Source organism: Talpa occidentalis, unplaced genomic scaffold, assembly GCF_014898055.3.
Source record: "Talpa occidentalis isolate TD23 unplaced genomic scaffold, MPIMG_talOcc4v2.1 talOcc4.3, whole genome shotgun sequence".
Classification (NCBI taxonomy): domain Eukaryota; kingdom Metazoa; phylum Chordata; class Mammalia; order Eulipotyphla; family Talpidae; genus Talpa; species Talpa occidentalis.
The window spans coordinates 57842704-57852194 of NW_023603184.1; the positions used below are offsets into that span (position 1 = coordinate 57842704).

The 9491-nt window shown below is 41.6% G+C and overlaps 1 pseudogene; it reads right to left on the reverse strand.

Moving 5' to 3' along the window:
- Positions 1–3982: 3982 nt before the first annotated feature.
- Positions 3983–7120, reverse strand: LOC119255089 (40S ribosomal protein S8-like; annotated as a pseudogene).
- Positions 7121–9491: the final 2371 nt, after the last annotated feature.

The window sequence follows — 9491 nt, forward strand, 5'->3', positions numbered from 1 at the left end:
TATGAAAGTTTTGTTTTTATTACTCTGACTAGCTTTGCTGCATATGTTTTTTTTTTAAATTCCCTCCATTTGTTGAAAATGACTGCTTTTCATCCATTTTTGTAGCTATGTAATATTTCTCTTTTCTTAAAGTTATTTTTGCAGTTTGAGGCCTTTTGTGGTTCCACACAAATTTCAATATATTTGTGCCATTTCTTTGAAAAATATTGCTGTGATTTTGATGGGGATTGCATTAAATTTGTATATAATTTTAGGCAAGATGTTCAGTTTGATTATATTGATTTTCCCATACATCTCCTTATGTCAATATCTAAGTCCTTTAATAACATCTCATAGAGAGTTCTTTATTTATTTTTAAGAGATTTATTTATTTATTTATACAAGCACTGGGTACAGTTAGAAGCATGGGAGGGTGAGAGAATTGACCAGAGCCAGAGCGGAGAACAGAATAGGCAGACCGACGAAATACACTGCTGAAGGGAGCAGCGGGCAGCAGGAGAGGTCTGCGCACCATGTGGGACTCTCGCCGGTGGCTGGGGATCGAAATGGTGCTGCAGAGGCTGCAGGCAGCTTCGCAGCCCACCACTCAACGACTGAGCCACCAGGGGAGGCCCTGATAGTTAGTTCTTGCATAGGTCCTTTATCTCCTTTGTTAGGTTGATTCAAAGATATTTAATTCTTTTTGAAGCAATTATAAATAAAGGCATTTTCTTAATTTCTTTTGCTTCTTGTTCATTGTTTGGATATAAAATTACTATGGATTTTTGTATGTTGATATTGTAGCCTGTGACTTCAGTATTCATTTATTATTTCTAATAACTTTTTAATGATTTATTTATTTATACATACAAAAACTGGAGTACAGGCCAGATGTGCAGTAGGGTGAGAGGATTCACCACAGGCAGAGTGGGGAACAGAACAGGCAGACTGACTGAAATACAGTGCTGAGGGGAGCAGCAGGCGAGACAGGAGAGGTCTGCCGCGCCATGTGTGTATCTCACTGGCTGTCCAGGATCGAACCCGCACTGCAGAGGCTATGGACAGCTTCACAGCACTGCGCTCAAGTGCGTGAGCCACCAGGGAGGCCCTCTAATAACTTTTTGATGGTGTCTGTAGGATCTTGTATATATAATATTATATCATCTGCAAATATTGAGACTTTCACTGCTCTTTTTCCTACTAGACTCCCTTTATTTCCTGTGTTTATCTGATAGTTCTGACCAAACCCTCTAATACTTAAATAGAAAAAAAAAAAGAAATGGTGAACGGGTACCTTGTCTTGTGACAGATTTTATGGGGAGAGCTTTCTGATTTTCACCATTGATTATTATATTGGCTGTTGATTTGTGACATATGGCCTTTATTATATTGAGATGGGTTCCTTTTATTCCCATCTTGTTTGGATTTTTTTTTAAATCACAAATGGGCATTGAATCCTATTGAATACCTGTTCTTCATCTCTTGATACTAACACATGATTTTTATCTTTACTTTTGATGACATGGTATACTACATTGATTTACATATATTAAACCAAAGTTGCATCCCTGGGATCAATCCCACTTTATCATGGTGTATTATCTTTGTCACATACTATTGACTTTGATTTGTTGGTAATTTGTTAAAAATTTTTAATTTGATGTTCCAAAGTTATTGGTCTATAATTTTATTTTTTTGTGCTTTTTTTTGCCTGGTTTTGGTGTTAAAGGAACATTGACATTATAAAATTTATTAGGGGGATTTTTTCTTTTACTGTAAAAAATAATCTGAGCAATGTGAGCATTAGCTCCTCTTTAAAAGTTTGATAAAATTAATTTGTAATTTTATTTATTTAATTTTATGTGATTTATTTATTTTATTTATTTAAGCCATCTGGTTCTGGGTTTTTATTTTTGGGAACATTTTTATGACTGTTCCAGTTTCCATGTTTGTGATCTGTTTGTTTAGTTCATCTGTTTCTTCCTGGGTTAGTTTTGGTAGATTATGTTGCCCTAGAAATGTATCAATTTCCTCAAGACATTGACTTTATTCACATGTAATTCTTCATAGTAATCTTATAATCTTTAGTATTTCTGTGCTAACTGTAGTGATTTTGCCTCCTTCATTTGTGAATCTATGAATCTTTTCTAACTTTTAATTTTGCTATTCTAGAGAGGATTTATTTATTTTATTATCTTAAAGAACCACCTTTTTATTGATATTTTTGTACTTTCTGTAATTTTTATTATTTCCTTCCTTTGACTAACTTTGGGGTTTACTTGTTCCTCTTGTTTGAGTTGTTTTAAGTATAACATTAGTTGTTCATTTGGGATTTTTATTTTTTAATATGGGCCTATACTGCAATTCTCTTCCCTCAATTACCTTTGTTGGTAAGGTGTCTTATAAATAGTAGAAGGTTGGGTTTTGTTTTGAAATCCAGTCTGTATCTTCTGTCTGGTGAGTTCAAGTTATCAACATTTAAGGTGATTATTGAGATATAAAAGTTTACTGTCATTTTCTTGTGTTTTCATTTTAATTGTCTTGAATTATTTTTTTTTTATAGAGGCATGTTTTATTTATTTATTTGCTTGTTTGTTTGTTTATACATGCACTGGGTACAGTCAGAAGCACGGGAGGGTGAGAGAATTCACCAGAGCCAGAGCGGGCAGCAGAACAGGCAGAAGGACTGAAGTACACTGCTGAGGGGAGCAGCGGGCGGCAGGAGAGGTCTGCGCGCCATGTGGGACCCTCCTCCAGTGGCCGGGGAGCAGCCGGGGATCGAACCGGCACTGAAGAGGCTGTGGGCAGCTTCGCAACCCAGCGCTCAACCGCTGCGCCACCGGGGAGGCCCTTGAATTATTTTTTATATTTTTTATTTTTGAGGGATTCCTTTCATTTTTTGGTTTGGGTTCCATTTCCATCATCTTATATGTTACTTCTATTATTTTTTTGTGGTTTGAGGGTTCTACCGAGGTAGTATATGATGGACTATTTTTGTGATCCATTGGACAGTCTGGCGCCTGGCTGATTTTAATGGGCCACATTTTTACTTTCCTCCTCCTCAATGTTGAGTAAATTAGGTGTCTGTTGCCTTGATATTTCACTCTTCTGTTTCTTTATAATAATCCCCAGGATTTCTTTTATATATATAGCTAATTGTATGTAGCTTTTATATGTAGCGTCTATCTTCATTGTCAGTCTCGCTGGATAGAGGATTCTGGGCTGGAAATCTTTTTCTTTAAGTACATTGATTATCTCTTTCCAGTCCATTTGTGCTTGTAATGTTTCTTTTGAAAAATCTGCTGATAGTCTGATTGATGTTCCCTTATATGTTACCTTTTTTCTGTTCATAGTTTTAGTATTCTGTTCAAGTCATTGGTTTTCAACAATTTTATTACTATGTGTCTTTTGTATGTCTGTCTGGTATTATTTTGCTGGTCACATAAATGGGAAAAATATTTACAATACCTTAATTGCTAAGGGGAAGAATTCATTAAATAAATTAAAAAAAATGGCAACAAACAAACCGACCCCATGAACAAACACTTTATATGAGGATTTATAACATCCAATCAACACATGAGAATTCGTCTATTTCACTCTTGGAACATGAACATAAAACCACCCAGAAGTTCCAAAGTCAACAGATCTGCAAAAGTTAGAGTTTCATAATCCTAAATGTCAATGAAGTTTTTGATTAGCAGGAGATGGCTGATGGGAGAGTGAAGCCTTCCAGTTTTCTGGAAAGCTCTGGTAACACCCTCTAAATCTAAATAGCCACACACCCCTGAGAAACAGTTACACTCCTAGTTCAAGGCACTAACATTTTGGTCAAACATTTGCTCAAACAGAACCCAAATGACCCCAACTGACAAGGTAGGGTCATACTCAGCAGCATGGTGGCTGGATGACTGTGTATGGAAACAACCAAACACCCACCACCATCGGGGAGATGGCTACACGGAGGTGCTTGTGCAGTCAAGACCACCCAGGCACCTGCAGGCTAGTCCACAGGCTGCACCTGATCCCCTCGAGGTCCCTGGCATCTGCGAGGTGGTGCAGGGATACTACCCCATAAGCTCAGCAAATGTCCTAGTGGGGGAGTTCTGTCCACAAGGACAGCTTCCTTAGACTTTGAGAGGAAGAAGGAGGGCTCCCCAAAGGGCCTACGTGGGGGAGAGGTTTGGAGGAGCCCTGCTAGGGGAGTAACACAGGGTCTGCCAAAGGGACTAGGGCCCAGGTCCCCACTGGAGCAACCCTGGGCAGAGGCCCTGGGGCTGGAGGCCCCAGGAAGGCCCCCTTGGAAGAATCCAAGGGACAAGATTCCCTCTTCAATCTTGCAGAAACACAGGTCCCCTGGGAATACAGGGCCCATGGAGATGGAGACTTTAACAAAGTATTGGGAAGAATCCAAGGGACAAGATTCCCTCTTCAATCTTGCAGAAACACAGGTCCCCTGGGAATACAGGGCCCATGGAGATGGAGACTTTAACAAAGTACTGAGTAAACCAAGGTTCCAGGTTATTTGACTGGCTCCCACTGAGAGCATTTGGCCCCATGGTTCTTTTTTCTTTAAAAAAAAAAAAACATTTATTTATTTATGCATACAAGAGTTGGGGTGCAGGCCAGAGGTTGGGTGGGGGGATTGAGAGGATTCATCAGAGACATAATGGGGATCAGAACAGGCAGACTGACAGAAACACACTGCTGAGGGGAGCAGCGGGCGAGACAGCGGGAGAGACAGCGGGAGAGGTCTGCTGAGCCATGTGAGTAAGCTCCCTGGCTGGGGATCGAATTCATGTTTCAGTGGCTGCCGAGACCTTTATAGTACTGAGACTTAACCCCTTGAGCCACCGGGGTTGGCCCTGTGGTTCTTGACCCACACTTGCACTTGGTCCTCTAACAGGTTGAGTCTGGGGGTCAGGGCACAGTCCCTTCCTTATCAGCCCTGGCTCCTTGAGGGCTGGGGAGTCACCTCTTCTCACAGTGTATCTCCTGCTTCTGCTGCTGTTCTTCCTAGGCCTGGGAATGGGGAGGAGGGAGGGTCCACAGATTCTTAGTTTTTTGCATCCTCGCCCTTCTTCTGTTCCCCACACACAAGGACTGGGGTTTCAATCCCACCGTCCTGGCTGCGCCCATCTAGGCCCCGCTGTTGGCAAAGGATGCCCTCTCCTTCACCTGCTGCAGTCCCTGCCCCTCGCCCCACACTAGCCTGGATTGATTCCTCCGTAGCTGAGCAGCTGCTGAAGGTGGCCCTGTGCTGTCTGGTGCCACTGTACGATCACCTCATTGGTCTTTTATGGTGCCCAGGGCCAGCTTTCATTTTATACATTGTAAGCCCTTGACCTGAAATTAGCCAAAGTCCCCAGCAAATGGTACTTAGAGAGTGCCATCTGGGTGTATGTGTGCTCAGTGTTTGCAGGTGGGCACTGCTGCCAGGTGTCTCAGTGGGCACAGCTAGAAAATGTGTCCTTCTTAAGAGAAAAATGCAACATGAGTTCATATTGCTATTTCTAATTCATTTTTAAGATTATAGGATTTATACTTCCTTGATTTTATACTCTATCATTTTATCCTGAAAGTTGTGACTCTAACAATGGCAACATAATCCTTTAATAAAAATATCGATACCAATAGTATGAGTGCTGAATGTAGTTTATGATTTCTTTCCATTTTTATTATCCACAGGATATCTCTTAGTTGGCAAATGTAGTCAAAATGCTGCATTTTAAAGCCCCATGAAGTCATTGTTTTCTTTGCACGGTTATGCACACACTACACATGCATTCCAGTTCACTTCCATATTTTAGGGGACTCTTTTGGTGACTAAATTTAAAACCTATGTAAAACATTTGTAAAATATAAACTATTAAAAAAGTTACATCCACAGAAGTCTTGTTTCCATAACTGTCCCCTTCACTCCTTTTATTCCTCCCAGGAACCATTAAACATTGGTTTTGATTTATCTTTTTATTGTTTTTTAGGATACTCTAAGTAAATTATCATCCATGTATCATCTATCTACCTATCGTCCATCCGTCTCCCTATCGTCCCCTTTCTCACATAAACGGCACCATATTTTTAAAATTAATTAATTACTTTTTTACATCATTGTTCATTTTTAAACAATATTTGCTTCCCCCACCCCCTCAGGTGTAGTCCCCAAAGAGTTTCCTTCCCCAAGGCACCCGTGCACCATCACCTCAGTCCCCTGTGCTCCTCCTTCCCTCCCTCTGATCCTGCTCCTTCCTCTTCCCCTGCAGGATGGCTCTGATTTATAATTGTCCATTTTTCCTTGTTGTGTTTTGTACCGTTATTATTTTTTCACACTGATGTTTTATTGGGTTCCCCTATATTCCTGCTATAAGTGAGACCATTCAATAGTTTTCTTTTACTTTCTGGCTTATTTCACTCAGCATAATTCCTTCTAGCTCCATCCACATTGCTGCGAATGGCATGAGTTTATCTTTTTTGATTGCTGAATAATATTCCATAGTGTATATACACCACATCTTCTTGATCCAGTCATCTATTTTTAGGTATTTGTGTTGGGCCTTATTTGTATTTCCGGGCCGGATATAAAATGGGTTGCCTATGTGCTCTTTGCCCTCGAGCACATCTGCTCAGCCACAGTGGCCTGTTCTTAAAGCAATGAATGCAAGAAGTTTGCCCTGCCAGAACTGCTCCTCCAAAAGACTGCTGATTTTGGCATTCTTTTTTCTTTCATTATATTTCTTCTGAATTTTCTTTGATCCATTTTAGTCATCTCTTCCTCATCAGGAGCCAGTGCATAGTGGGACTCATATCACTGCCAGTATGGTGTGCTGTCAATAAGCACGATGCAATTCTTCACTAGGGTCTTGGTGCAGACCACCTCGTTGTTAGATGCATTGTAGACAACATCAATAATCTTTGTTTTGCGAGTACAACACTCAGAGCCCCAACAGAAGTTCCCTACATCCAGCCTCAAGGCTCAGTACTTCTTGTTGCCTCCCCAAACACGATCCGTGTGTAAGCGCCGAGTGCCAATCTTAGTGTTGGCAGCTGGGCGTCCCAACTCAGACTTTCGCTTCTTGAGGTAGGGCTTTCTCTTACCCTTGGCCTTGTGGCATTTGTGCCAGTTGTCCCGAGAGAAGCCCATTGCTCTGTGCTGGCCACAAAGAGGAGCTACATTTTTAATATAATTTTATTATTTACTTATTTCTGATTAATTTAGATTGCAATACATGGCCATTGTCTACCATTTCAGACAGTTCCATATCTGATCAGGGCTACCTAGAAGTTGGCAGTTGCATGCGCTGAGTGGTTCTTGATTGGATCTTTGTTCAACAAACTGACTGTAAGTCTTTTTTTTTCTTTTTTCTTTCTTTTTTTTGGATAATTTTTTGGAAAGTTGACTGTGGTCTGGGTATGAGATGATGTTAGGGAAAATTTGTCATTTTTCTGAGGTGACATGATGACATTATTTCTACAAGTTAGTGTCACCTTGAAAAGATTCACATTGAAATGTCAACGTACCTATAACTTACTTTAAAATATTGTATCCAAAAAAAGTAAATATAAAAATTGTTAATAATGTTATAATTGTTAATAATTGTTATAAACCAGATCTATTTTAAGATATGAAATGTTACAAATTAATGCTATTTTATTTATTTTTACATTATGAAAGGACAGGTTCATTAGGAAAAGGAGAAAAATAGGGTTACCTGCATAGTCACAGGCAGGCAAGAGACAATAATACTATTTTAAAATAATTTTTAGCTTTGATGTTGAAAATAAATTCTAAATATAGGCTTTTCACTCTACTATTTGCAGTGAATTTTAGATTCTGCTTTAAGGAGGTTCACCTTTTTAGTGGATTTTTTTTTTTTGGTGTGTCAATATCATTGGTAACAACCCATGTGAAATCTCATAACTTTACAAGTAAAAATTAAAAATTTCCTTTTGAAATTGAAGTCAGAACTGAAGTTCTGAATTTGTGCCTTTCTTTGTCCCTGCCAGCTGGCACTGCTGGGCTGCTTCTCCCAGGACCCACCAGTGCCCTCTCCTCTCCTGGACTGCAGGCTCTGCCAGGCTCTGGTGCTGCTGGCTGTCGTCAGGCGGCCTTCTTCACCTCCTGTCTATCCCATATGGTAACCTGGGTCTCCAGGGTTAAACCAGACGATGCTGGAATTTCCAGCAGGAGATTGACTAGAGCTGAAGACATCTGGCCAACTTGGGGGCAGCCAAGGTGGTGGTCAGGGTTGCTTGGAAAGACAAACTGGTCTGAGTAAAAAGAGCAAATGGAGTCTATTTGAAGGGATTATTTTAGGGGGGGTAAATACTTCTTTAGCTTCCAAGCAATCTTGCAGTTCCCTATACTTTGGGCAAAGAAATGAGTCAGATTCTGCCCCCAGTAAGGCCACAGTCTTGAGAGAGCCACACCTGGGAGTTGCGATGAGGTGTAATTACCGTGAGTGTTTGGGTCACCCTCTGCTTCCTTTAATGTCCAGCCCAGACCGCTCCTTTAGGCTTAAAGTATAAATATCCAGTTCACCTAACTGCTGCCATAGATTTCTCAAAGGTATCCCAGATCTGGCCACCATCTGAGATAAAAATGTATGTCTTGAGGCCCCCCAAGCCTCCTCCTCCTTCGTGAGAAGCATCTTTTCTCACCCAGAAATGGAATAATTTTGACCCCCTTCTTGCTGTTCCTCCCCCTCTCAGAGTCTACCTGAACCAAGCCTGGTTGGTTTTGCTTCCCTGGCCAGATGGCACATACTCCTGCTCCACCCTCTGTGCTCTCCCCCAAATAGGGATCTCCTCACATTGTACAGAGTGGCCCCCAGGAGCGGAGGGGAAGTTTCAGGTTCCCTGCCCCACCCAAGGGAGGTGGAGCAGAGCAGGGAGAGAAGAAGCTGCAGAGGAGACTGAGAAGGAAGGAGCAGGATGGAGCCAGAAGGAGACCTGGAGGAGGCACATGGAGCCGAGAGACACGTGAAGAAACTGCGCTTGCCTTTTGGTCGTGTACTGGCTGACACAGATGTGGGTGAGAGACCCGTGGGGAGGTGACAATGGTGGCTTTTATCTTGATGTTGATTTTGCTCTTTTCCTCCCAGACTTGTCTGGTTGATTCTGACCTTTTTCTGTGGGTCCCCACTGGAAAGTGCTTTAGACTTGGGGCAGCTTCTGGGCCTTGCTCTGGGCCCACACCCTCTCCTGCCTTTGTCTACTCTTTGTCCCATTGTCTACTCCAGTTCCAGTTCAAGAGGGAGGTGGGCTGGACAAGAAGGGGCTCTTTCGTAGAAGCCTTGTGAACCACAGCCCTCGGTAGAAGAGGGTGTCCCTGCTGGTGATCACAAATCTGCACTTAGCCAACAGGAGTGCTCCTTTCATGGGGACATTGGGTTTTAACAAACTCTGCTGGCACCTCTGCTAAATTCCTAAACCCAGATATTTGAGGGTGTGTTTGTGGAATGACATCTGTGACTTTCTGACAGGGATTTGAAACCTATTGGCTTTAAGTTGTT